General features: G+C 49.2%; 1 pseudogene; it reads left to right on the forward strand.

The window, feature by feature from the left end:
* The window catches only part of LOC141198536 (protein MMS22-like), an 87118-nt pseudogene extending 62289 nt beyond the window's left edge, over positions 1 to 24829 (forward strand).
* The last annotated feature ends 2447 nt before the right edge of the window (positions 24830 to 27276 follow it).

Genomic DNA, 27276 nt, shown 5'->3' on the forward strand with positions numbered 1-27276 from the left:
TCAAAATACTTCTTGGACTTCTTGTTAGCCTCTTGCAGGTTACAACGTACATTAGTCCAAACTCTCTCCAAATCACCGGAAAAATTCTCCTCCTCCGGCACCGCCGACCCCAATTTGGAGAACGAACCAAAAGATGGATGTCTCCCAGTACAACAAAAAAAAGGAGAACACCCAGCAGAGGAGGATGTATGATTGTTAAGAGCAAATTCTGCGAGAGGCAGAAACTCAGACCACACCTCTTGATTGTCTGCCACAAAGCAACGCAAAAACTGTTCAACATCCTGGTTCTTTCTTTCAGTCTGTCCATTCGACTCTGGATGATAACCAGATGAAAATGACAAATGGACTCCCAACCTGTCACAAAAAGCACGCCAAAAGCGAGCCAAAAACTGAGGTCCTCTATCAGAAACAATATCCGTGGGAACGCCATGGAGCTTGACAATCTCCTTAACAAACGCCTTAGCGAGTGTCTTGGCGCTGGGCAACTTAATGAATGGAACCAAATGACACATCTTGCTAAAACGGTCCACGACCACCCAGATGACAGTAACACCCTCGGACACAGGAAGATCAGTAATAAAATCCATAGTGAGATGCATCCAAGGCACACTAGGAACCTCCAGAGGGCAAAGCAACCCCGCAGCAGGAGTATGTGAAGCCTTTGACGTAGCACACACAGTACACTGACGCACCCACTTGATGACTTACTTCTGCCATCCAGGCCACCAAAAACTGCGACTGATAAGTCTCTTAGTCTCCGAAACTTCTGGATGACCTGCCAACCGAGACTCATGACACTCCACAAACAAATCTCTCCTAAAGGCTCTAGGCACGAACAACCTACCATGGGGAGTGTTAGATGGAGCATCATCTTGAGCATTCAGAATCCCATTCTCCAAAACGGAGTCCAAAGCCGCCACCACAACTCCTTTCTGCAAAATGCTCTGCTTCTCCTCAGCACTAGAGATGAGCGTTGTTCTACTCGAACTGTTTGCCAATCTCAAATTCGAGCTGTTTTGGGCGGTGTTCGAGCCGTTCGGCGAACACGAACAATTTGATAAAAATTCGGTTATTCGAGGTTATGTTCGATAACTGTTCGTGCACCAAAATCATAACTGGATTTTTTCTCAGTAATGATGAAAATTAATGTTAATACGCAGTTTGAGTGTACAGCGGGGTGGGGGGAGGGGCAGGGGATGGATCTCTGCAGGAACAATGAAGATCTCCATTTTTTTTTCTCTTTCCCGCATTTGCAGTGGGGAGGTGCAATCTGTCAGCCTATCAGCAGCGCACACACGGAGCGAAGTGCTTTTTTTCACACAAGCAAGGGCATGTGTCATTGGCAGTGTATGTCACATGTCCTTGCCCTATAAGACCAAGCCATTTTCCCCGTCGCCACCATTTTCTCACTACTGCAGCTGCGTGTTAGACGGCACCGCTGTTGCTGTGTGCGCTATACCTTGTTAATTTCAAGCCAATTTTCGCACAAATATACAGATAGCTTGGGAGTAGGGAATAGTTGTGATTGCAGTCCTTTTAAGGACTAGGTTACAGCATTTCCTACGACTTTTATCAGGGAGGTCTGTGCTCTTAAATAGATAGGTTGTGGGAGTAAAGACTAATTGTAATTGGAGTCCTTTTCAGGACTAGGTTACATCAGTTCCTATCAGTTTTTGCCAGGCAGGTCTGTGCCAGTGCTGTGCAAGTTTTTTTCACAGCATTTGGCTGAATCTAGCAAAGCTAATCCTTTTTGGCCTATTGCAGAGTGTGTTAGTCAGTGGAGTAGCCTATCTGTGTTGCAAGATATACCACCTGTGTATAGAATACCAATTTTTTTACTGCACCTAGTGAAGTAAAATCTTTTGGGCATAGCATCATTCTATTAGTCCATCTATACTGACCTCCATCAGGTTGCAAATTAAAACTAATTTTTATCTGCATCTACAGTACCTCTGAAAAAATATTTGGGCTTCTAGCTGTGTGTGGGACTTGTTGTATTAGTCCATCTATACTGACCTCCATCAGGTTGCAAACTGAACATATTTTTTTCTGCATCTACCTCTGAAAAAATATTGGGCTTCTAGCTGTGTGTGGGTCTTGTTCTATTAATCCACCTATACTGACCTCCATCAGGTTGCAAACTGAATATCATTTTTTTCTGCATCTAGCTCTGAAAAAATATTTGGCCTTCTAGCAGTGTGTCGGACTTTCTCTATTAGTCCATCTATACTGACCTCCATCAGGTTGCAAATTAAAACTAATTTTTATCTGCATCTACAGTACCTCTGAAAAAATATTTGGGCTTCTAGCTGTGTGTGGGACTTGTTGTATTAGTCCATCTATACTGACCTCCATCAGGTTGCAAACTGAATATATTTTTTTCTGCATCTACCTCTGAAAAAATATTTGGGCTTCTAGCTGTGTGTGGGACTTGTTGTATTAGTCCATCTATACTGACCTCCATCAGGTTGCAAACTGAATATATTTTTTTCTGCATCTAACCCAGCCAATAGTTTTGGCCTAATACCACAGTTTGGCCACTCAGCTCTGCTCGGTTACCATCCATTGTTTTTTTGTGCAAACAACTCCAGAGTTGTGAATTAGTTAACCACCAAAATGAGTGGAAAAAGGCCTACTGCTGGTGGAAAGGGGAATAGGCGTGTTGGGAAGGGGAAAAAAGGTTGTGTCCGTGGGGTAGGTGTTAAAGCAACAGTAACATCTGCAGAAGAAAGACCATCTTCCAGCCAAACTAAAATGTCTACTTCTTTTAGCGGACAATGTGATAAGATCCCTTTCTTACGGCCACGCCAATCGCTACAAATTCCAGATGAGGCACAAAAACAGCAGGTGCTTCAACGGATATCAAGTGCTCCTTTAAGTGGGCTCTCCTCCACATCAACTTCAACATCACAAATACTCCAGTCCTCAAAGGTGTCACCCAAATCGCACTTGCTTCCTCACAGCTCCCAAATCTCCAGCTGCCCGTCTGAGTATGAGGTAGAACAGATGGTTGAGTCTGCAGAGCTGTTTACTCATACTATAGCCTGGGAATCAGAGGTCGACTCCAGCGCTTCTGTGAATCCAGACGAGGAAATGATCTGCACTGATGCCCAGAATCTTTATGAGTCGGATCCAGGACCAGACGCAGAAGGTTCTGACCATAATGTAGACCCTCATTCCCAAACTGTAACTCCTGTTGGTGGAGACAATGAGGAAGACGATGATAAGACTCAAATACCTGATTGGAGCGACAACTTTAGTTTTTTGTCAGGGCAGGAACAGGTTGGCTCTGAGGACGACGGGTGTGATAACGCACAGGGTGATGATGATGAGGTTGGAGATCCCACTTACTGTCAACCCACAGTCAGCCAAGAGATGAGGTCAGCAGAGGAGGTGGAGGAAGATGCTAGTGACGACGAGGTCAGGTTGCGCCTTCCTGGACAGAGACGTAGTACTGGAAGCACGTCAACAACTGCATCCTCAAACACAACTCTGCCTCTCACCACAAGTCGTGGTGGCTCTTCAGGTCGCATGGGTGCTAAGCCTTGCATAGCCTGGGCATTTTTTCAGATCGATAAAGATGACCCAACTCGTGTTATCTGTAACATTTGTCAGCAAAAGCTAAGTAGAGGCCAAAAAATACATAGTTTGAGTACTTCATGCATGAACCGGCACATGGACATGAAGCATAAGTTGCAGTGGGAAGCTCAGTGTGCTACAATGCGGCCTAGCCGGCCGGGCCAACCACCGTCTGCCATATCTTGTGCACCCGCGGCCTCTTCATCCTCTGTGACTGGGGGGACAGCAGTCACACCTGTTTTGGGGCGCAGACCTCCCACCTCTTTACCCGCAACAGCCAGCGTGATTGGCAGGTCATCATTTTCTTTGGAGGTGGTAACACCAGCTGGTGTTGAGCGCTGTCCGACATCGATAGCACCACCTTTGGATCAAGGCAACCTAACATGTCCGCCTGCATCTTCCTCACAGACCGGCAGTTTGCCGGGGACACCCTTATCAACCCCGTCTAAGCACAATAGCCAGCCCTCGGTCCCTCAGATGTGGACAAGTAAAAGACCATTTCCTCCTAGCCATGAGAAAGCTAAGAGGTTGAATTTCACCATCTGCAAGCTCTTGGCTACAGAAATGCTGCCTTTCCGCCTGGTGGACACAGAGGGTTTTCGAGACCTTATGTCCGTCGCAGTGCCCCAGTACCAGATGCCCAGTCGGCACTACTTCTCAAAGAAAGGTGTGCCTGCGCTCCACCAGCATGTCGCACACAACATCACCGCTTCTTTGAGAAACTCTGTGTGTGACAGGGTGCATTTCACCACAGACACTTGGACGAGTAGGCATGGACAGGGGCGTTACATGTCGCTGACTGGGCACTGGGTAACTATGGTGACAGCAGGACAAGGGGCTGCTGTCCAAGTCTTGCCGTCCCCACGAGTTGTGCGTCAATCCTCTTTATGTCAAAGTTCCTCCACTGCTTCTGCCTCCTCAACCTCCTCTCGGTCTTCCACCTGCACCCAAAGCCTGTCTGGTCATGCCACAAGCTTTCTAACTGCGCAGAAGGGATCCTGCACACCTCCTTACTATGCTGACAGTAGGGCTCAACGTCATCAGGCGGTTTTTACATTGAAATGTCTGGGAAATGTGAGTCACACAGCTGAGGAGTTGTGGTCAGCTCTGGAGAACCAATTTCATGAATGGTTGTCTCCACTGGACCTGAAACCAGGGAAGGCCGTGTGCGACAATGCTGCAAACTTGGGTGCGGCCCTTTGCCGGGGCAATGTCACACACGTGCCTTGTATGGCTCACGTGTTGAACCTGGTTGTCCAGCAATTTTTAGCCCACTATCCCAGACTAGATGGCCTTCTGCAGAGGGCACGGTCGCTGTGTGCTCACTTCCGCCGTTCGCATCCCGCAGCTCAGCGACTTACATCTCTACAGAAGTCGTTGGGCCTGCCACTTCACTGGCTAAAATGCGATGTGCCTACCCGGTGGAATTCAACTCTGCACATGTTGCAGCGACTGTGGCAGCACCGACAAGCCCTGGTGCAATACGTTCTGACGTATAGCCTGGGCCAACGAGATTCAGAGGTGGGGCAAATCACGCTGGAGGAGTGGTCTCAGATCAGGGACCTATGCACCCTTCTGCACAGTTTTGAAATGGCGACGAAGATGTTTAGTGCTGACGATGCCATTATCAGCATGACTATTCCGGTGATTTACATGCTGGAGCACATGTTAAACAGAATTCGGAGTCAGGTGGTGGCACAAGAGGAGGTGGAGGAAGTAGAGGAGGAGGAGTTGTATGCGGAAGGGCTAACATCTGCAAGGTCCAGACGGTCGGCAGCACCAAGGCGGCAGGCATGTGAGGGTGGGGGAGATGGTTTTACCAGGGCGCATGGTAGCAGCCAAACTAGTGAGGAAGGTGCAGGAGCCCAGGAAGAAGTGGAGGACGAACTGATGGAAGACTCATCAGATGAGGGAGACCTTGATCACATTTCTGTTGTGCGAGGTTGGGGGGAGAGGACAGAGGAAGGAAGCATGATTGTTACCTCGCCACCAACACAACAGGGACTTGGTGCTCCTGGATGCGCAACACACATGAGTGCCTTCTTGCTGCACTACCTGCAACATGACCCTCGAATTGTGAGAATTAGAAATAATCCTGACTAGTGGGTTGCCACACTGTTAGATCCCCGGTACAAAAGTAAATTTGCAGAAATTATTCCTGCCATAGAAAGGGATGCACGCATGCAGGAGTATCAGCAGAGACTGTTGCAGAATCTTACATGTGCTTTTCCACAAAATACCAGTGGTGCACGTAGTGAATCTCACAGTTCCAACTTGCCAACCGTGGGACCGTCAAGTGTTCAGCACTCAAACCGTAACAGAACCACAGTATCTGCTGGTAACATCAATTTTGCGGAATCATTTCACCACTTTTTTAGCCCATCCTTTGCAAGGCCACAGGAGACAAGAAGTCTGACACATAGTCAACGCCTAGAGACGATGGTACAGGAGTATCTCCAAGTAAACATTGAAGCCACGACTGTGTCACTGGACCCTTGCTCTTTTTGGGCTTCCAATCTGGATAAATGGCTGGAGCTAGCCACTTACGCCTTGGAGATCTTGTCATGCCCCGCAGCCAGCGTTCTGTCTGAATGTGTGTTCAGCGCTGCTGGTGGTGTGCTGACAGATAAGCGCACGCGGCTCTCCACTGATAATGTAGACAGACTCACGTTCATAAAGATGAACAAATCATGGATCCGAAACGACTTTTCTACCCCTGTGTCATCCTGGGGAGAGTAAAAGCTTGATGATTGTTTAAAATCACCCTACCAACCGTTTTAAGCTTTCAAATTACTAATCATGTTTATCTGTATCTTGTCTGGAAAATAATTTGGGCTTTGTAGCAGTGTGCAGCACTGATCCTATTAGGCCATCTATAATAAGCTCCACCAGATTTAAAATTAAAAATAATTTTTAGCTGCATCTAGCCCGGAAAATAATTTTGGGGCTCCGAGATGCGCAAGACACATAAGTGTCTTCTTGCTGCACTACCTGCAGCATGACCCTCATATTGTCAGAATTCGAAGTAATCATGACTACTGGGTTGCCACACTCTTAGATCCCCCAAACTTTTCGATCAACCTTTTCATTTTAATAAAGACCAAAAAAATGGTCATTTTTGAAATTATAAGCATTAGCAGGTTGTTAGAAACTGAAATCAAACAGTTTTCAACTCAAAACTTTATTCTAGGTGATGTTACATTTTCACATAGGACCCCTTGTTCGAAAGGAGCTTCTGAACTCTCTCGTCCATTGAATTTGTCAGGTTTTGGATGGTTTCTGCTTCAATTGTTTTGCATGAGGACAGAATACCCTCCCAGAGCTGTTGCTTAGATGTGAACTGCCTCCCGCCATCATAGACACTCCTTTTAATGATGCTCCAAAGGTTCTGAATGGGGTAGAGGTCAGGGGAGCATGGGGGTCACACCATAAGTTTGTCCCCTTTTATGCCCATATCAGCCAGAGATGCAGATGTTTTATGTGCAGCATGAGATGGTGCATTATCATGCAAAAAAATGATCTTGCTGTGAAATACACGGTTCTTCTTCTTGAACCATGGTAGGAAGTGCTGTTTGAGAAAATCCACATACATTATGGAGTTCATCTTTAGCGCCTTCAGGGATCCTAAAGGGGCCGACAATCTCTCTCCCCATGATTCCAGCCCAAAACATTACTCCACCTCCTCCTTGTTGGCGCTGTAGCCGTGTTTGCGTGGGGTGTCCATCAACCAGCCATCCTCCACTCCATCCATCTGGACCATCGAGCGCTGCACGGCACTCATCCGTGAACAAAACAGTTTTGAAATCAGTCTTCATGTAATGTTTGGCCCACTGGAGCCGTTTCTGCTTGTGTGAAGTGGATAGAGGAGGTCGACAGGATGGCGTATGCACAGCTGCAAACCTCTGAAGGACCCTGCATCTTGTTGTTCGGGGGACGTTGGAGGCACCAGCAGCTTCAAAAACTTGTCTGCTGCTATGACAAGGCTTTTTTGCCGCTGCTCTTTCAACCTGACGTAATTGCCTGTAGGAAAGAGTCCTCAATTTGCCCTTATCAGCACGCACACGTGTGTACTGTGAATCAGCTACATACTTCTTGATTGCCAAGACACTTCATCCTGATCATCGCACAATGTTGATTGTAGTCATGCCTTGACCTAAACACTCCACAATTTGTTGCTTCTCAGCAGCCGACACATCCTTTTTCTTTCCCATTTTGGCAGAAAATGTAGGCTGCTGAATAATGTGAGAGAGCCTTCTTAAGTAGTCTTGCCTTTCATTGGACACACCTGCCAAACTAATTAGCACTGGTGTCTGCAATTGCTTACAGTGATATAAAGAGCCCTGACACACATCACCATCAATGAGTTTAACTGACAAACAAACAAATTCTTCCCTTATCACTCCTAAAGACTTTTTGCATAATAATTTGGAACACAGTGTACATGTGCTTTTCCACAAAACACCAGTGGTTCACATAGTGAATCTTACAGTTCTAACTTGCCAACCGTGGTCTGTATGGAGTTGTTCAATAAAGGGCCCAAAATTAAGATAACATAGATGGGAGAGGTCTCTATGAATAGGAATTCCTAAGTATTTGATACCCTGTGAGGGCCAGGCAAAGGGAAAGTTGGACTGGATGGAATCCTATATGGATTTGGGGAGGGAGACATCGAGGGCCTCAGACTTCGCTGCATTGATTTTAAAATTTGACCATGTAACAAAGTGATCTATTTCAGCCATAACAGCATGGATGGATATATGTGATTGAGTGATATATACTAGGACATCATCAGCAAATAGAGAGCACTTGTACTCGGTGCCTCCCACCTCAATCCACCTAATATTGGGGTTATGGCGAATTGATGAGAGCAGGTACTCCGTCACTAGGATGTATAAGAGAGGGGACAGAGAACATCCCTGCCTTGTCCCATTGGTGACTGTGAAAGGTGATGAAAATGTTCTGACGCGCCCCCTGGGCCTTGGGACACCCGGAGCCGGACCCTTTTTGGTGGATGCTGGTGGTTGTAGTCTCCGTGGCGGCAACCCGGTTCCGTGGCTCAGGGCGGTCAAACCAGTGGCGGAACTATTTATGTGGTTTTGATGTTTAAATGTCCGACTACGCCACCCGTGGATTGCGGTCAGAGTGAACCGCCGCTCCAGGGCAAACCGCTGAGGCTGGTGTTGTGGGTGCAGCAGAGCGTAGCATAACTCCCCACGGGAGGAGTATAGCCTCAGGGCAGTGTATGCGGAGGATGGGGGTGATGGTGCAGGGCAGCAGCAGTAATGACACGGAGTCAGTGATGCAGTCCAGGGCCTTTACTCACAGTTCTTATTATCCAGACCACGTCTGCAGGTAACGGCTGCCCACGTCGTACTGTGCTCACCAGGTGAGGGGCTCAGACAACTCCCAGATAACTTTGGAGTGCTTCACAGGACCCCCTTTGTGTGTCCTTTGTCTGGCCTTTCTTACCAACCCTTCTGTCCGGCTGCCTCGGGCCTCCTCTTGGTAAACTTGGCGCCAGTTTCCCTGACCCTATGTGGTGCCTTCCTAGCGGGTGTAGCGAGGGGCTGCGCCACATAAAATGTCACAGCCTCCTGTTTCTAGCTGAGGGTCGTTTCCTGCCTCCACTAGTTTCGGGGACCGGTCTCCCCCTTTGGCCTGACCCCTCCACGCAGGTGGATTCTGGCGTGCGGTGGCGACTCGCCCGTCCGCACCCCTGAGATCCCTTCGTTCCTCGTTCCTGGAGCCTTCTCCGCTCCTCTTCCTTCCTTCTCCCTCTTCCAGGCCTGGGCCTCTGTTACTAGGCCCGCCTCCGGAGCAGAGCTCATGCAGAGCCCCTGCTCCCTGCCACTTCTGCTCAGACTTCTCTGCACTGAACTAAGATGGTGCCCACCTTTTATACTCCCTTCTCAATGCACCCAGGAACTGCTTCCTCCCTGCTCCTGCACTACAGGGTTCCCCTTCCTCAGTGTTCCCTCCCCCCACTCCAGCCAGGGACAGGGACTGTCGTGCCCATCTCAGGGGCATATTGGTCGCCCTGCCCCACGGCAATGTGGTGTAATGCATGCAGGTGTCGGGTCCTGATCCACACTACATCCTTACCTGAGAGTGAGATATCACACCTCTGGGTGAGGTGCAATACCTCTGTAGCAACCGAGCCCTCAGGGTGCTACAGTTCCATTTATCTTCAGCCTAGGTGACGTATTGCGATACAGGGCCGTGATTTTGACTATAAAAGGGTCCCCTAGACCCCTACCCCAAGCTTTTTAAGAGAATCATATATGGCGTGCCAGGAGACTCTATGGAATACTTTCTCAGCATCCAACGAGAGTATCTAATTACAAATTTTTAACTGCATCTAGCCCAGGAAATACTTTGTGCCTAGTAGCAGGGTCTGCTAGTCAGCGGATTATCCCGGCTGTTAAGCAAGCTACACCACCTGTAGTTTGGACACTTCATTTTTTCAAAGGAAATGCTTCGGGACCACGGGATACTCAGTGAAGAGCATCATGAGGCACCCCAAGGCATAGGGGCTGGGACTGGCAGTAGGATGCCTTGCGGTGGACAGCCGAGCTCGATCCTTATAAAAGCTTTTTAACTGCAGCAGCTTTAGTGGACGCTACTGGAGCTGGAATTACGCGGCTGCTGGCATGAGACTTGCCCTCCAATAGATCCTTGTAAATGGATTTAAAGTGTATTCATTCAAATACACTGTGCCTCCACCACAGGGGGGCTCGCTCGACCCACCAGCGGACAGGCACCAGTATTGGGAGAGGGGGGCTGGCCATCAGGGTTCACCGCGGCTCTGGCATAAACCTGGCGACACGGAGGTGGCACGGGCAGGAGCGGACTGGCCGTGTCGGCTTCTCACTTTTTGGATTTTAGAAGGGCATGACATGCCTATATCTGTGTCTCCCCCTCCTTTTACTCCTCCACCTCTTTTATTTTCGCATGACTATATGTACTTGTCACTTTTCCATGTGTTAGTTATGTCTTCTGAGCAGTTTGTCAGCTTTTGGACACCTTTGAAGGTGTTTTCTATGTGTTTCTATGTGTTTTTGTTTGCCTGCCATTGGTTTTAACGGTGTTCGAAGGTGTTCGACGAACAGTTCGACGAACAGTTCGGCAAACACACGGGTGTTCGACGAACCGAACCGAACTCGAACACTACGGGGGTGGCTCAACACTACTCAGCACCGACCGTAGGAGAGAAGCTGCGAGATAAAGCATCAGCTTTAACATTCTTAGTACCAGGGATATAGGTAACAGAAAAATGAAACCGAGAAAAAAAAAGTGCCCACCTAGCTTGACGGGCATTCAAGTGCTTGGCAGCATCCAGATAGATCAAATTCTTATGATCTGTGAAAACCTGAATAGGAAATCTAGCGCCTTCCAAAAAATGACGCCAGTGTTCAAACGCAAGTTTAATAGCCAGCAACTCCTGATTTCCAACATCACAATTCAGTTCGGTTTCCGAAATTTTTTTCGAAAAGAAGGCACAAGGATGTACTCCACCCTTCTTCTCCTGAGACAAAACTGCTCCGACCCCCACTGATGAAGCATCGACCTCGACCAAAAAAGGCTTAGTCTCATCAGGCTGCATAAGGATAGGGGCAGAACTGAACCTCTCTTTGAGATACTCAAACGCTTCAATGGCCTCAGTAGTCCACTGGGCCGTATTCGCACTTTTCCTGGTGAGATCGGTTAGAGGTTTAACAATTGCAGAAAAATTCTTAATGAATTTCCTGTAATAATTGGCAAAACCCAAAAATCTCTGTATAGATTTCAAACCAATAGGCCTAGGCCATTCCTGCACAGCCTGAACCTTCACAGGGTCCATCTCAAAGCCCTCGCTGGAGACAATGTAGCCCAAAAAACTAATTTTCTGCACAGCGAACTCACATTTCTCCAGCTTAGCAAAGAGTGAATTATCACTCAATAACTGCAAAACTTCACGTACACTCTGCCAATGGGACTCGAGATCTGGTGAATGAATCAAAATGTCATCCAAATGCACAACCACATTCTTACCAATCAAAGGTCTCAGGATGTCATTAATAAGGTTCTGAAAAAATGCAGGTGCATTGGTAAGACCAACAGGCATCACCAGATTCTCAAAATGACCTACCGGAGTGTTAAAAGCAGTTTTCCATTCATCACCCTCCTTCACACGTAACAAATTTTATGCCCCCCGGAGATCAATTTTGGAGAACCACTTGGCTCCCACTAACTGGTTAAACAAGTCAAGAATTAACGGCAATGGGTAGGAATTGCGTATGGTAATCTTATTAATTTCACAAAAATCCAGACATGGACGTAAACCGCCGTCCTTTTTTTTAACAAAGAAGAATCCAACTGCCACAGGTGACTTAGAAGGTCTAATGTGACCAGCAGCCAGGCTAGTCTGTATGTACTCCTGTAAGGCCTTTCTTTCAGGGATAGTCAGATTAAACAAGCGACTTTTGGGAAGAGTAGCACCCGGAACAAACTCAATGGCGCAATCATAATCCCTATGAGGAGGTAAAACTTGTGACTCATCCTCTGAAAAAACCCTCCAAAAATCTTGAATAGGTACCGGTAATTCCCCTTTTTCCACAGCCGCAATGCGACCATTACAACATTTATCATAGCACTTCGGACTCCAAGACTTAATCACATTAGTAGACCAGTCCAATAAAGGATTGTGCAGTTTTAACCAAGGCAAACCTAAAACTGGAGAGGGCAAATTATCCAAAACAACCAAGTCCAAAATTTTTTGGTGACCTCCATTGATAGTGAGAGGAAATGCAGCAGTCTTGTGAGTAATACATGTCAAAGGAGTGTTATCAATTGCAACCACAGAAATAGGTGATGACAAAGGTTTGGATTTCAATTTAAGGTTTTCCAAAAACCCTTCATCAATCACATTAAGTGTTGAACCACAATCCACAAATACCTGAAATTCAATCAAATCTCCCTGCAGAGTAGTACTCCCAGAAAGAAACACTCCTGCAGAGCGTAAACAAGCTACACGGGCGTAACTGACCTTTTTTTTTTCTTTACTTAAACGACGCTCACAATACTTAATCAAATGGTCAGCTTTACCACAATAAAGACACAAACCCTCGGCGAATCTCCGATCTCTTTCCTGAGAGCTGAGTGACATCGCCCCAACCTCCATTGGTTCTCCGCTGTCAGAGCAGATTTTCTGGGAATTAGGACCTGAAGTTACAGGAGTTTTTACAACATTAGCCCTGGACCTCAGTCTCCTGTCCACACGAACAGCTAACTGCATAGCTTCCTGCAGAGTCTCAGGTGCAGGGAATGCAATTAGCAAATCCTTAACCCTTTTGTAACGGGTCTGGGAGGTGGAACCTCTGAGCAACTATACAAGGGGGCGGTCCTTGTAAGGAAGCGGGTGGCTCCCAGGGAAGACGGGCAGGTAGTCACGGCAAGTGACAGGGACAGTCTCTGGGTAGAGGGGCAGGTAGTCACGGCAAGTGACAGGGACAGTCTCTGGGTAGAAGGGCAGGTAGTCACAGAAAGTGACAGGGACAGTCTCTGGGTAGAAAGGCAGGTAGTCACGGCAAGTGACAGGGGCAGTCTCTGGGTAGAAGGACAGCAGGCAGGTGGCTGGTGAGCGCTCCCAGGAGAGCGGGCGAGAGTCTCTGGACAGACAGGTGGTCATGGCAATTGACGGCAGAACCTCCAGGTAGACTAGCAGACAGGTAGCAGGAGGACGCTCCCAGGTGAGCGGGCAAGAGTCTCTGGACGGGCAGGTGGTCACGGCAAGTGACGGCAGAGCCTCCAGGTAGGCTAGCAGGCAGGTAGCAGGTGAGCGCTCCCAGGTGAGCGGGCAAGAGTCTCTGGACAGGCAGGTGGTCACGGCAAGTGACGGCAGAGCCTCCAGGTAGGCTAGCAGGCAGGTAGCAGGTGAGCACTCCCAGGTGAGTGGGCAAGAGTCTCTGGACAGGCAGGTGGTCACGGCAAGTGACGGCAGAGCCTCCAGGTAGGCTAGCAGGCAGATAGCAGGTGAGCGCTCCCAGGTGAGCGGGCAGGCTGGTCCATAGACAGACTGACAGGTGTCGGAAGGCAGACCGTCGGACCGCAGGCTTGCAAGCAGGTAAGCGGATATCAGGCAGGTATCAAGCAGGAATCTGGCAGGTGACTGGCAGGTAACTGGTAGCGGGACCTGAGGACTGAAGCAAAGTGAAGGCTTTGCAACAGCATTGCTCGGGCACCTCCATTTTGGAGGAGGTGCCTTATATATGGTGAAGTCCTCCGGCCATTGGCCGGGGACTCCTTAGGACGGCGCGCGCGGCCCCTTTAAGAAAGGGGGAGCGCGCGCGCGCATGCACCCTAAGCACCGTGGCCGGGAAGTAGCGCGCGCTGCCAGCAGAGCGGGAGGAAGACGCCGGGCACGGAGAGGAGAGGTGAGGGGAACAGCGTCCCTGCCTAGCAGGAGGCAGGGACGCCGACGCTACAGTACCCCCCCCTTTAGGCCCCCCCTTTTTTAGGCCAGAGAGAAATTTATCAAGGATGAGAGGGGCATGGATGTTCTCCCGGGGCTCCCACGTTCTCTCCTCAGGACCAAACCCCTTCCAATCTAACAGAAAAAAGGTTTTTCCTCTTACCCTTTTGGTGGCCAGAATGTTCTCTACCTCAAACTCGTTCTCAGCGGAAACCGGAGCAGGGGGCGTACCTGTAGACTTGGAAAAAGAGTTAAGTACCACGGGTTTGAGGAGAGATACATGGAAGGAGTTAGGGATCCGTAAGTTGGCCGGGAGTTTCAATTTATAGGCCACCGGATTGATTTGTTTGATAACTTCCAGTGGGCCGATGAACCGAGGCCCTAACTTGTAGGAAGGAATCTTGAGCCGGACATATTTGGATGAGAGCCAGACTTTATCTCCAGGACGGAATTGTGGAGGATCCAGGCGTTTTTTGTCAGCGTGTTTCTTCATCCGCTCGGACGACTGAAGGAGTGCGGATCGGGTACTCTCCCAAATGGAGGAGAATTCGCTAATGAGAGATTCCGCAGCCGGATTGTCCACCGAGGTGGAGACGGGAAATGGGATCCGAGGATGCTGACCGAAGACTACAAAAAACGGGGATTTGGAGGAAGATTCGCTCTCGTGATTATTGTAAGAGAACTCGGCCCATGGTAGGAGATCCACCCAGTCCGAATGGTGGGCATTAACGAAGTGCCGGAGGTAACTGGTCAGGTTCTGATTGATCCGCTCCACTTGACCATTGGACTGTGGATGGTAAGCGGAGAAGTCCAGAGTGACGTCAAGCAGCTTACATGTGGCTCTCCAGAAGCGTGAGGTGAACTGAACCCCACGATCTGACACGATGTGGAGGGGCAGGCCATGGAGACGGAAGATGTGGCGGATAAAGTCTTTAGCCAGTTCGGGTGCAGACGGGAGACCCCGCAGGGGAATGAAGTGCGCCATCTTGGAAAAGCGATCAGCGACCACGCAAATGACCGTACAACCGGCAGAGACAGGGAGATCCGTTATAAAGTCCATAGCAATATGCTGCCACGGGGCAGCAGGTACTGGAAGAGGAAGGAGGCGACCGGCTGGCAGGTGTCTCGGAACTTTGTTGCGGGCGCAGGACACACAGGCTGAAACAAAGTCTATTACATCCTTGTGCAGGGTAGGCCACCAGTAATGCCGGGTAATGAGCTGGAGGGTCTTTTTCTGACCGGCTTGGCCAGCTAGCTTAGACGAGTGACCCCAGTGTAGGACCTTCTTCCGATCAGGTACTGTTACGAACGTCTTACCGGGAGGGAGACGATTTAGATTCACGGAGGCCACTTGCATTACTCTGGCGGGATCAATGATGTGCTTAGGTTCCTCCTCTAGATCAGATACCAGGAAGGATCGGGACAAGGCGTCAGCTTTGATGTTTTTGTCTGCCGGGCAAAAATGAAGAACAAAATCAAAGCGGGCAAAAAACAAGGACCACCGGGCTTGGCGCGGGTTAAGTCTCTGGGCGCTCTGAAGGTAAGCCAAGTTCTTGTGGTCCGTGTAAATTATTACCGGGTGAAGAGCCCCCTCGAGCAGGTAACGCCACTCATCCAGTGCCAGCTTAATGGCTAACAATTCTCGGTCCCAATAGAATAATTGCGCTCAGAAGAGGAGAAGAGTTTGGAGAAAAAAACACAGGTTACCATTCTTCCGGAAGATGACTTTTGGGTAAGTAAAGCCCCGGCTCCGGAGGAGGAAGCGTCAACTTCTAGGAAGAATTGTTTGTTGCCGTCCGGACGATGCAGCACCGGGGCGGAGGAGAAAGCCTGTTTTAAGGAAAGAAAGGCCTCCTCAGCTTCGGGCGGCCATCTTCTGGGATTAGTGCCCTTATGGGTGAGAGCAGAGATAGGGGCAGTCCGGGAAGAGAAGTGCGGTATGAAGAGGCGGTAATAGTTGGCGAAGCCCAGGAACCGCTGAATAGCCTTCAACCCCTCTGGTCGGGGCCACTTCTGGATGGCAGACAGTTTCTCAGGATCCATTTGTAGGCCGGTCTGAGAGATTATGTAGCCCAGAAATGGAAGAGAGGTCTGCTCAAAGATGCACTTCTCATATTTAGCGTAGAGGTGGTTCTGCCTGAGCCTGAGCAGGACCTGACGAACATCCCTCCGGTGAGTAGGAAGACCAAGATGTCGTCCAGGTACACCACCACGCAGGAGTAGAGAAGGTCACGGAAGATGTCATTGACCAACTCTTGAAAGACGGCAGGAGCGTTACAGAGACCGAAGGGCATTACAAGGTACTCATAGTGGCCGTCCTGGGTGTTGAATGCCGTCTTCCACTCATCCCCCTGACGGATACGGACCAGGTTATACGCCCCACGGAGATCCAGTTTGGTGAAGATTCTAGCCCCCCTCAGACGGTCAAATAATTCAGGAATGAGCGGGAGGGGGTATTTATTCTTCACTGTAATCTGGTTAAGGCCTCTATAATCTATACATGGACGGAGTGAGCCGTCCTTCTTTTTGACGAAGAAGAAGCTTGCTCCCGCCGGGGAGGTAGATTTCCGGATAAATCCCCGGGCCAGATTCTCCTCAATATATTCTGACATGGACCGGGTCTCTGCAGCGGATAAAGGGTAGATACGCCCACGGGGAGGAGTAGAGCCGGGTATCAGGTCGACTGGGCAGTCGTATGGTCTATGAGGGGGTAATGTCTCTGCTTCTTTTTTATTGAAGACATCCGCATAAGACCAATAGGGAACCGGTAGACCGGGTAGATTGACTGGGGTAGGAGAAGGACGAGCAGGATGAACGGGAACTAGACAAGTCTTATGGCAGTCCTGTCCCCAGCGAAGGACTTCTCCGGTCTGCCAGTCAAGCACGGGTGCATGTTTCTGGAGCCAAGGTAGGCCTAGCAAGAGTGCGTGAGAGAGTCCAGGCAGAACATGAAAGGAGATGCTCTCAGAATGCAGCATTCCCACCTGTAGAGTTAGAGATTCGGTGATGAGTTGGATGGGATGTGGTAAGAGGCCCCCATCCACGGCGGCGACAGATAAAGGTACGGCCAGAGGTTTGGTGGGAATGCGGTACTTCTCTACCAGGGATTGAGAGATGAGATTTCCAGCAGCTCCTGAGTCAAGTTGAGCCAGTTAGAAATAGCGGTTCTCTCCGCAGATGATAGAGACTTACAGCATCAGGGATGGAGAGGGTTTACTTTTGTCTAGGGCGACCTCTCTGAGCGATCCCAGACACAGGCGTTTCCCGACCTCTCTGGGCAGGAACGGATCCGGTGCTCCTTACTGCCACAGTAGAAGCAGCTCCCCTCGGCACGGCGTAAGTCTTGACGGGTTTTGACCATCTTGGTCTAGTCGACCTGCATAGGCTCAGGTGAGTGTGCCTGGGGAGTAACGGAGGGAGTGACGGGTTTCTGGAAGGTAGGGGCTAGACGTGGAAACCTCCTCTCACGGGTGACCTCTTTGGCGCGCTCCTGGAACCGGATGTCAATCCGGGTGGCAAGTGTTATTAAGTCGTCGAGAGTGGTAGGAATGTCCCGACCGGCGAGTTCATCTTTAATACGGCCGGACAGACCCTCCCAGAAGACAGACACCAGAGCGTCGTTATCCCAGGCCAGCTCCGAAGCAAGGGTACGGAACCGTATGGCATATTGGCCCACGGTGAGATTTCCTTGACGGAGGCGTAGCAGAGACGATGCGGATGAGGTCTTCCGTCCGGGTGCGTCGAAGACTTTCCGGAAAGCCGTGAGAAAGGCTGGCAGGTCGGACACCAGGGGGTCTCCTCTCTCCCATAGAGGGTTTAGCCAAGCCAGAGCCTCCCCGGTAAGGTGGGACATGATAAAGGCTACTTTGGACCGGTCGGAGATAAACTGGTGGGACAAGAGTTCAAAGTGCAGGGTGCACTGGTTTATGAAGCCCCGAGCTTGAGCGGAGTCACCTCCGAAGCGAGGAGGTGCAGAAAGCCGGGGTCCGGGGCAGAATACCATGGTATTGGTGGGCAGCGGCGCTGCCGGGTTGCGAGTCATGATACTAGTGGTGGTTGCTGGTGGAGCAGTCAGAGTGTCCAGGCGAGAGTTGACATTCCGCAGGTGACTCAGGATGGACTCCTGTTGGGACCTCTGACGGGACAGTTCATGACATAGGTCCGAGAGCAAGGGAGCTTGGGTGCCACCGGATTCCATGGCCCGAGCAAACTGTAACGGGTCTGGGAGGTGGAACCTCTGAGCAACTATACAAGGGGGCGGTCCTTGTAAGGAAGCGGGTGGCTCCCAGGGAAGAGGGGCAGGTAGTCACGGCAAGTGACAGGGACAGTCTCTGGGTAGAGGGGCAGGTAGTCACGGCAAGTGACAGGGACAGTCTCTGGGTAGAAGGGCAGGTAGTCACGGCAAGTGACAGGGACAGTCTCTGGGTAGAAAGGCAGGTAGTCACGGCAAGTGACAGGGGCAGTCTCTGGGTAGAAGGACAGCAGGCAGGTGGCTGGTGAGCGCTCCCAGGAGAGCGGGCGAGAGTCTCTGGACAGGCAGGTGGTCACGGCAAGTGACGGCAGAACCTCCAGGTAGACTAGCAGACAGGTAGCAGGAGGACGCTCCCAGATGAGCGGGCAAGAGTCTCTGGACGGGCAGGTGGTCACGGCAAGTGACGGCAGAGCCTCCAGGTAGGCTAGCAGGCAGGTAGCAGGTGAGCGCTCCCAGGTGAGCGGGCAAGAGTCTCTGGACAGGCAGGTGGTCACGGCAAGTGACGGCAGAGCCTCCAGGTAGGCTAGCAGGCAGGTAGCAGGTGAGCGCTCCCAGGTGAGCGGGCAAGAGTCTCTGGACAGGCAGGTGGTCACGGCAAGTGACGGCAGAGCCTCCAGGTAGGCTAGCAGGCAGGTAGCAGGTGAGCGCTCCCAGGTGAGCGGGCAGGCTGGTCCATAGACAGACTGACAGGTGTCGGAAGGCAGACCGTCGGACCGCAGGCTTGCAAGCAGGTAAGCGGATATCAGGCAGGTATCAAGCAGGAATCTGGCAGGTAACTGGTAGCGGGACCTGAGGACTGAAGCAGAGTGAAGGCTTTGCAACAGCATTGCTCGGGCACCTCTATTTTGGAGGAGGTGCCTTATATATGGTGAAGTCCTCCGGCCATTGGCCGGGGACTCCTTAGGACGGCGCGCGCGGCCCCATTAAGAGAGGGGGAGCGCGCTCTAAGCACCGTGGCCGGGAAGCAGCGCGCGCTGCCAGCAGAGCGGGAGGAAGACGCCGGGCACGGAGAGGAGAGGTGAGGGGAACAGCGTCCCTGCCTAGCAGGAGGCAGGGACGCCGACGCTACACCTTTCACTCAGACCAGCAAGAAATAAACATCTCAACACAGAATCATTCCATTTAACTTCTGAGGCCCATCTCCTGAAGTGTGTGCAATTATTTTCAACATCATCAGACCCCTGATTCAAACGTCTAAGTTCTGATTCAGCAGATGAGATTCGATCAGGATCGTCATATAATAGCCCCATAGCAGAAAAAAATTCTTCAACAGAACTTAAACACGGATCATTAGGTTGGAGAGAAAAGGCCCACCCCTGTGGTTCTTTGCGCAGAAGTGACATAATAAAAGCAATGCGCTGTGATTCATTCCCAAAGGATCTTGGTCTCAAACGAAAATATAACAAACAAGCATTTTTAAAGGAAAAAAAATCTTGCTGTTTAACATAAAAAACATCAGGCAGTCCTACCTTGGGTTCGACAAAATGCGCTCCAGGACAGCTACTCACGTGTTGCTGAAGCTCGGCCACCTCCAGAGACAATCCCTGAGCCAAATCCTGGACGGAAACCATACTGATCACCGAATTTCTTTCCTTTTAGTTTTGTTTTTTTTTGTCTGGACTTACTGTTATGATCTGCAACGTATACTATGGAAAGATAGGGGAAAGCTGTCCCTACAGTAAGACTAATCTGAATTCCTACGATGTAGCGGGCTGCCAAGTCCTTGTGAACAGACCCGCCTTAGTCCTCGGCTAGTCTGAACAAAGACCTATAGAATTAAGGGAGGTGTCCCTAAATGAACTAAGGACTGGGACAAAAATGGGACACCTCCTAAACAGAAGTTGTTGCAGAGAACAAAAGACAAACTGACAAAAAGTACTAGAGGTCCCAGAGGACCAAGCGAACTGACAGAGATAGGCACCGAAGCACCTGGCTAGAAAGACAGTCAAACAACACTGAAGTCCAGCAAAGCCAGAAGGGCTTGACCGCAAAACACAAGATAGAAAAATCTAACTGGAGGGTTCTAACAGCCAGTTCATTCCACGTGTCCAGCTTGGATACCCAATAGTTATAATGCACAGAGGAATCATGGAGGACGTTGGTACGGTCGTCAAGGTACTTTTTCAGCATCTTCCAAAACTTTTCCCTACTTGTCAGAGTACTCCGCATCAGGGCCTGGGCGCTGGGAGGGGATGAGAAAACTGTCCCAGACCTTTGACAGTGTTCCCCTGTCTCTGCTGCATCGTATTTGTGTCTCCCTCGCCTGTACTCCTTGGTTGTCCAACAAACTGTGACATCTGCCACCAGCGTTTTGAGATGGGAATTTTTTTAAGAATTCTTCAACAAGGGCCTTCTGGTACTGCAACATTTTATTAGATCTCTCCACCACGGGAAGAAGAGATAAAAAGTTCTTCTTGTAGCATGGGTCTAGAAGTGTGACCAACCAGTAACTAGTGTTGAAAAAAATGCATACAATGCGAGGGTCACGGAAAAGACAGCGGAACATAAAGTCAGCCATGTGTGCCAGATTGCCAACAGCCAAGACTTCCCTGTCTTGACCAAGAGGACGAATGTCCATGCTCTCCATCCTCATCCTTTTCCTGGTCCTCCTCCTCGTTCTCCCTCTCCTCAGGCAATCCACGCTGAACAGACGGTTTGATTGTTGTGTGGGTAGTACCGTCTGTAGTGTAGGAAAACAGCTCCTGTTCCTCCTCCTCATTATCACCCAATTCGCGTTGATATGAGGCTGGGTTGTGTGGCATCACCCTGTATAGTTCCTTGCTCTATCTCATCGTGCTCTGCCTGTAATGCCTCCTCTTTAATTGTGAGCATCGAGCGTTTCAGTAGACAGAGAAGACGGATGGTGACGCTAATTATCGCGTCATCACCGCTCACCATCTTGGTGGAGTCTTCAAAGTTTTGTAGTGCAGCACAGATGTCAGACATCCATGCCCAGTCATCAGCTCTTATGTGCAGAGGCTGACCTGAATTCCGACGGACGTGTTAAAGCTGGTACTCAACTACTGCCCTCTGCTGCTCAAAAGTCCTTACCAACATCTGAAACGTTGAGTTCCATCGCGTGGTGACATCGCACACCAGTCGATGAGCTGGAAGCTGCTGAAGCACGGCGAGGTCAAGAGAAGCTGTAGGTAACTTTCTGAAATGGGCAAACACGCGGCATACTGTCAGAAACTGCTCAGGCAGATCCACCACTAAGTTGAGCAGATAGGTCAGGCAAGGTACCTGTGCGAGGTTGCCAAGCCTCAGAGCTGCCATCAGTTTCCAGCCATTGTCACACACGAACATGACTGGCTGTAGGTTCAGTGGTGACAGCCACAGATGTGCCTGCTCTGTTACAGCTATCTACAACTGTGCAGTGTTGTGCAGTTTGTTACCTAAGCACATTAGCTTCAGCACAGCCTGTTGCTGCTTGGCTGAGGCAGTGCTGCAGTGCTTCCAGCTTCTGACTGATGTGGTCATTTTGGAGATGGAGGCTGAAGAGGAGGAGGAGGTGCAGGTGCTGTAGAATGTGGACACAACCCGGATTGACCCAGGGCCCACAATCCTTGGCGTCGGGAGGACTTGTTCCGTCCCAGGGTCCGACTGTGTCTCAGCTTCCACTATATTAAGCCAGTGTGCCGTCAGTGAGATGTACCGTCCCTGGCCACAGGCACTTGTCCACGTGTCCGTGGTTAGGTGAAATTTCCCAGTAACTGCGTTGGTGAGGGCACGGCTAATGCTCTTTGACACGTGCGTGTGTAAGGTGGGGACGGCATACAAGGAGAAATAGTGGTGGCTGGGGACCGATTACCGAGGGACGGTTGCCGCCATGAGGTTGCAGAAAGATTCCATCTCCATGAGCCTAAAAGGCAACATTTCAAGTGCAAGCATTTGAGAAATGTGGCAGTTTATTTGCACTTGCGTTCAAAGGACTGGGGTAGGGACAATTGAATGCTGCGCTGAAACAAGGACGTGGACGCTGATGGAGGTGGTTGCAAGTGTGCAATGACAGGTCACACATGTCACCTTGTCAGGTTGGGTTTGTGACTTCATCTTCCACCACGTCATCTTCCACGTATACACCCTGGGCCTCCTCCTGACTTGCTGGCAATTGTGTCTCATCATCATCACTCACCTCTTGCGACAGTGATTGCACTTTCCCACCGTCGCCTTCATGTGACTGCGGCTGCTACATGCAATCTCCTCTTGCACGGCTTGAAGAGGGCCGGGTGAGAGGCCTTAATCTATAAATGGAAAAGTGAACAGCGCTTCGGACTGCCCAAGTTTGGAACCACTTGTCACTGGGCACCAGGCATGGTGGGAGGAACGAGGATCAGGGTGAGAAATATGTGGTCCAGACTCACAGCTACTGAGACTGGACTGTGTGAAAGACAGGGTGGTGGTGGTGGCAAAGAAACTGGAAGCATTATCTGCTATCCAACCAGCAACCTTTTCACACTGCTCTGGCTTCAATAGTGGTGTCTGCGGCCATCCACAAAGTGGGACAGGAAGATAGAGCGACATGATGTGGGTGCTTGTTGTGCTCCCTCAGCAGGCACAATTTCAGCTTGCCCAAGTCTTCGGCCTTAGCGTGCACCATCACCATCACGTCCACTTTCCAGTCCCTTGCCACACGCCTTGCTCATTTTAAATGGAGTTTAATATTTGGCATGCTCCCAAAAATGTCAGGATTATTACCGCAGTAATATCGGATCACGGTTTTAGGCAGTGGCCTTATTGGCATGGCATTGGTCAGCAACCAAGTGTGAATAGGTTTGAACAACACACAGCTGGCAGACTTTAAATGGAGTATAATACTTGTCACGTTTCCAAAAAAGTCAGGATTATTACTGCATTATTATCGGATCACCTGAGATGATGGTTTCTCTGCTTCCACAATACAGCAATGCTACTAAAATCAAACAAAGCTGGCTAAATGCTGCTAACAAGCAAATGGAGTAGTAAATATGGTGTATTATATTGCTTTTCAAGCAAATAATCAGGATTCAGAGCAAAAGGAATATTAGCCCTGATATCTAGGGCTATGGATATCAGTAATAGCAGCAGACAGAACGTGCAATGGACCATATTCTATTCTATACGCTATCCACAAACTATGCCTGCCTAACTCCTGCTCTCACCAGAATTGATATGCATCTCGATTAGTTATTAGAAGGTCTGTCAGTTTAGATATATATTTCTGTGGAATACTTCACTAAATAAACCGCCAATTCTCTCCCTCACTCAGCTGCAGCTCTCCCTACCCTGCCTGTCTGAAGGGTAGACTGTGACGAGCATAGGCTTAGTGGTTCTTATATAAACCTGATGATGCTATGCGGCCAGCCAATCACTGTCATGCCACAACCAGCATGGCTGCTGCATTTCAGTGACTGGCAGGCAATCCCCGTATGTTTACTCGCTGTTTAAATAGCGTCAAACATCTGGATCAGGGACTCGAGCTCCCGCCCGAGCATCCAGGAAGTACTCGCCGAGCATTTCAAACAGTGAGATGTCCAGGCGAGTGCCGAGCAGTTGTGAGCACGCTCGCTCATCACTACTGTAGATGCATCCGCAGTTGGTCCTTCAGGGTTCTGGACTGATTAGCACTAGACCTTTTTAAAAGGTGCTGGCTGGCTGCTTACAAAGGCTCTTATTGAAGCTTGATCCATCCCCGGCCAACAACGTAGAGGTTTTTGGCTTTCAGTGGGTGACTGGGACTTCACTTGTGGAATCCACCTATCTCCTGTTTGGATTGCTGTGGTAAAAAATAAATGCACCTGAAAGATAAGCAAAGTCTGTTTCTTTTGACTTTGGACATGTAAATAACATTCGCAATGAGGCTGAAGAAATCAGAAACCAGTGCACAAAGATTCTACATTAAGTATTTTTATACAGGTTTGTGGATTCCTCAAAACAGACAGAAAGTTCATTAGCTCATCCCTATGAGCACGTGAAAGCTCACCTTCCCTCCAAACTGTTAGAAGAGTTACATGGACTGAATTTGTATATAGCAGGCCTCAGTGATCTCCCAAACCATATTCTTGAAGCTTTTTCCACTCAACAATATGACAAGGTCCTGTCAGCTTCTTGGCATCTGCTCCACCGGCACCTGGATACACATTGGTCTACTTTAGAAATTCTGCAGTTTTTGGGAGAAAAGTTGAAAGATCAAATTGATTATGCCCATCAATATATCAATCTGATTCGAGAAAACTTAATAAACGTGAGCTTATTAGTGGAGCACTGTAAAAACCGCATGTCTTATTGTTCTGGCAGTGAGTAAATATTCAAAGGGTTCGTCTCTCTGAAGTATGGAGTAGTCACATGTACACTTTCCGTGTATAAAGGAGACGTGGACTTTATTTATTCAACTTCTTGATCATAGAAGCAAAGGATATTATTCAGAGTTTCTGCACATTAATGAGTACAATATTGCAGCATTACCAAAGGACCTCTGTCAATCAAGAAAAGGGACTGACTTTAATATGAAATTGGTAGGGTGTAATTGTCCAACAAGAAATAATAAGCCAAGCCAAGGGTGCACATAAGCGCCCTCATTTGCATCTAAAAAATTAAATAATAAATTATAACTTGGGCTATGTCTCCAATAGAAATGGGTATGCAAATTAATTGGCATTTTGGGAGTGAAACTGTTATGATCTGCAACATGAACTAAGGAAAGATAGGGGAAAGCTGTCCCTACAGTAAGACTAAGCTGAATCCCTACGATGTAGCGGGCTGCCTGTTCCTAGCGAACAGATCCGCCTTAGTCCTCGGCTAGTCTGAACGAAGACCTATAGCATTAGGGGAGGGGTCCCTAAAAGAACTAAGGACTGGGACAAAAAATGGGACACCTCCTAAACAGAGAAGCAGAACACCAAAAGACAAACTGACAAAAAGGTACCAAAGGTCCCAGAAGGACCAAGTGAACTGACAGAGAAAGGCACCGAAGCACCTGGCTAGAGAAACAGTCAAACACTGAATCCAGCACAGCCGAAAGGGCGGAGCTGGAATATAAAGGCAGAAGGTCACGTGACCGCAAAATACAAGATGGAAAAAACAAACAGGAGGGTTCTAACAGAAACACTCCCTTTAAATGTCCTTTGTACACATGTACTGCTGAGAACAGTGCTTTTCTTTGTGCACAGGATGATCATGTTAATATTCATTCTGTGCACATGAAAGCAAAATTACATCCTGTCTAAACAGGTTATTATGCGACTGCTGATCGGCTTCTTATAGCAGATCAGCGATCATTTAAAGGCTGGAACTGACCAATGTAAATGCACATTAGATCTAAGTACCTGACTCCATGATGATTTTTCACATCCACAGTTCGTCTCTGCAGACTTTCGTCTTTTCCGGTCTTCTACATCACATCCAGAAATGGTACCATTAAAAATAACATTGTCATTATAATGCCACATGAATACTACCCCTCCTACCCCATTTTCCATACAGAACTCCCTCATGCTATTCCAGTCTCCATTCCAAGGCCCCATGCTACCCCATTTTCCATACCGAGCCCCCTCATGCAACTCTATACTCCATACCGAGCCCCCTCATGCTACCCCATTCTTCATGCCAAGCCTCCCCATGCTACCACATTCTCCATGACAAACCCCACTATGATATACCTTCTCCATACCAAGCCTTCTCATCTCTTGCTACCTCTTCTACATACCAAGCCCCCATGCTATCCTATTCTCCTTAACAAGCCCCTCATGCTACATCATTCTCCACACTGAGGCCCCCACACTACCCCATTCTTCATGCTGAGCCTGCCCATGCTATCCCATTCTCTTTTCCAAGCCTCCCATGTTACCCCTTCTCCATACTAAGCCCCCTCATGCTACCCCTTCTCCATAGCGAACACCCTCATGCTACCCCTTATCTATATCGAGCCCTCCTCCCTATTCGCCATTCTAAGGATCATCACATTCACCATACCGAGGCCCCCACCCCATTCTCCATACTGTGGTCCCCACCCTATTCTCCATACCAAGGCTCCCCCGAGTATCTTTGGCTCTATGAGTCATTACCTGCTGCAGGATTTTGCTTTTCCTTCTTCATGGTGCTCTGCAATGACGTCAGCAGGGTGTTGAGATGACCTCATTGCGCTGCTGTGACATCAGCAGCATGAGCACATCTCTGCACATTGGGTCAGGGAGCTGATTGGAGCTCAACTCACCCAGTGTCACGCAAGGTGTGGGAAAGACTTAGTGCGAAACAGAGGGAAGAGGGAAAGGGAGCCCAGATACTAGGGAAAGGGGGGAGTGGAGACCTCCTAGTCTGGTCTAGTGTCACCCAGCCTCAACTATCAACCCTATTTTGGTTCTTAATCAATTGCCGCACACGTTTCTCGCCCTGTCTTTCGCTGGCGTTACACTCAGGCTAGGGAAGGGAGGAGATGAGCACTAGTCAATCTCCACTGAACTCAAAAAAGAAAAAGGAAGGACAAACAGGGGAAATTGCTTAGCTTTTAGATGACTCCAAACAAATGTGCACACGTCCTCAAACACCAGAGAAGAGGAAGTACTGCTGTTGCTGAAGTCTTCACTAGGAGTAATGAATATCGCCGGCAACTCCCTCTGAAACACAGAAGGTATTTATACACCCAGGCAGGTTGTTAATTATCCAGAGAGAGGTAGCCGCTGGGTCCTAGAGACAGCCTCAAGAAAATGTCTATAATGCCAAATGTAGATATCTTCTGCAACCAACTGCAGGTCGACTGTCTGTCACCTCTGACACACCCGTGACAGTACCCCTTCCTCTATGAGTGGCCTCCGGACACACAGGACCAGGTTTCTCAGGATAAGAGGTGTGGAATTATCGAACCAACCTCTGACACAGAAACCCACATCCTCTCCTCTGGACCATAGCCTTTCCAGTGCACCAAGTATTGTAGAGAACGACGTTGGAGACAAGAATCTACAATCCTTGAAATCTGAAATGCCAGATTATTGGTATATGAAACAGTTGTGGACTTCTTTGT

The sequence above is a fragment of the Phyllobates terribilis genome, unplaced genomic scaffold (genome assembly GCF_046119375.1).
Source record: "Phyllobates terribilis strain yellow unplaced genomic scaffold, ASM4611937v1 Scaffold_95__1_contigs__length_6072419, whole genome shotgun sequence".
NCBI lineage: Eukaryota > Metazoa > Chordata > Amphibia > Anura > Dendrobatidae > Phyllobates > Phyllobates terribilis.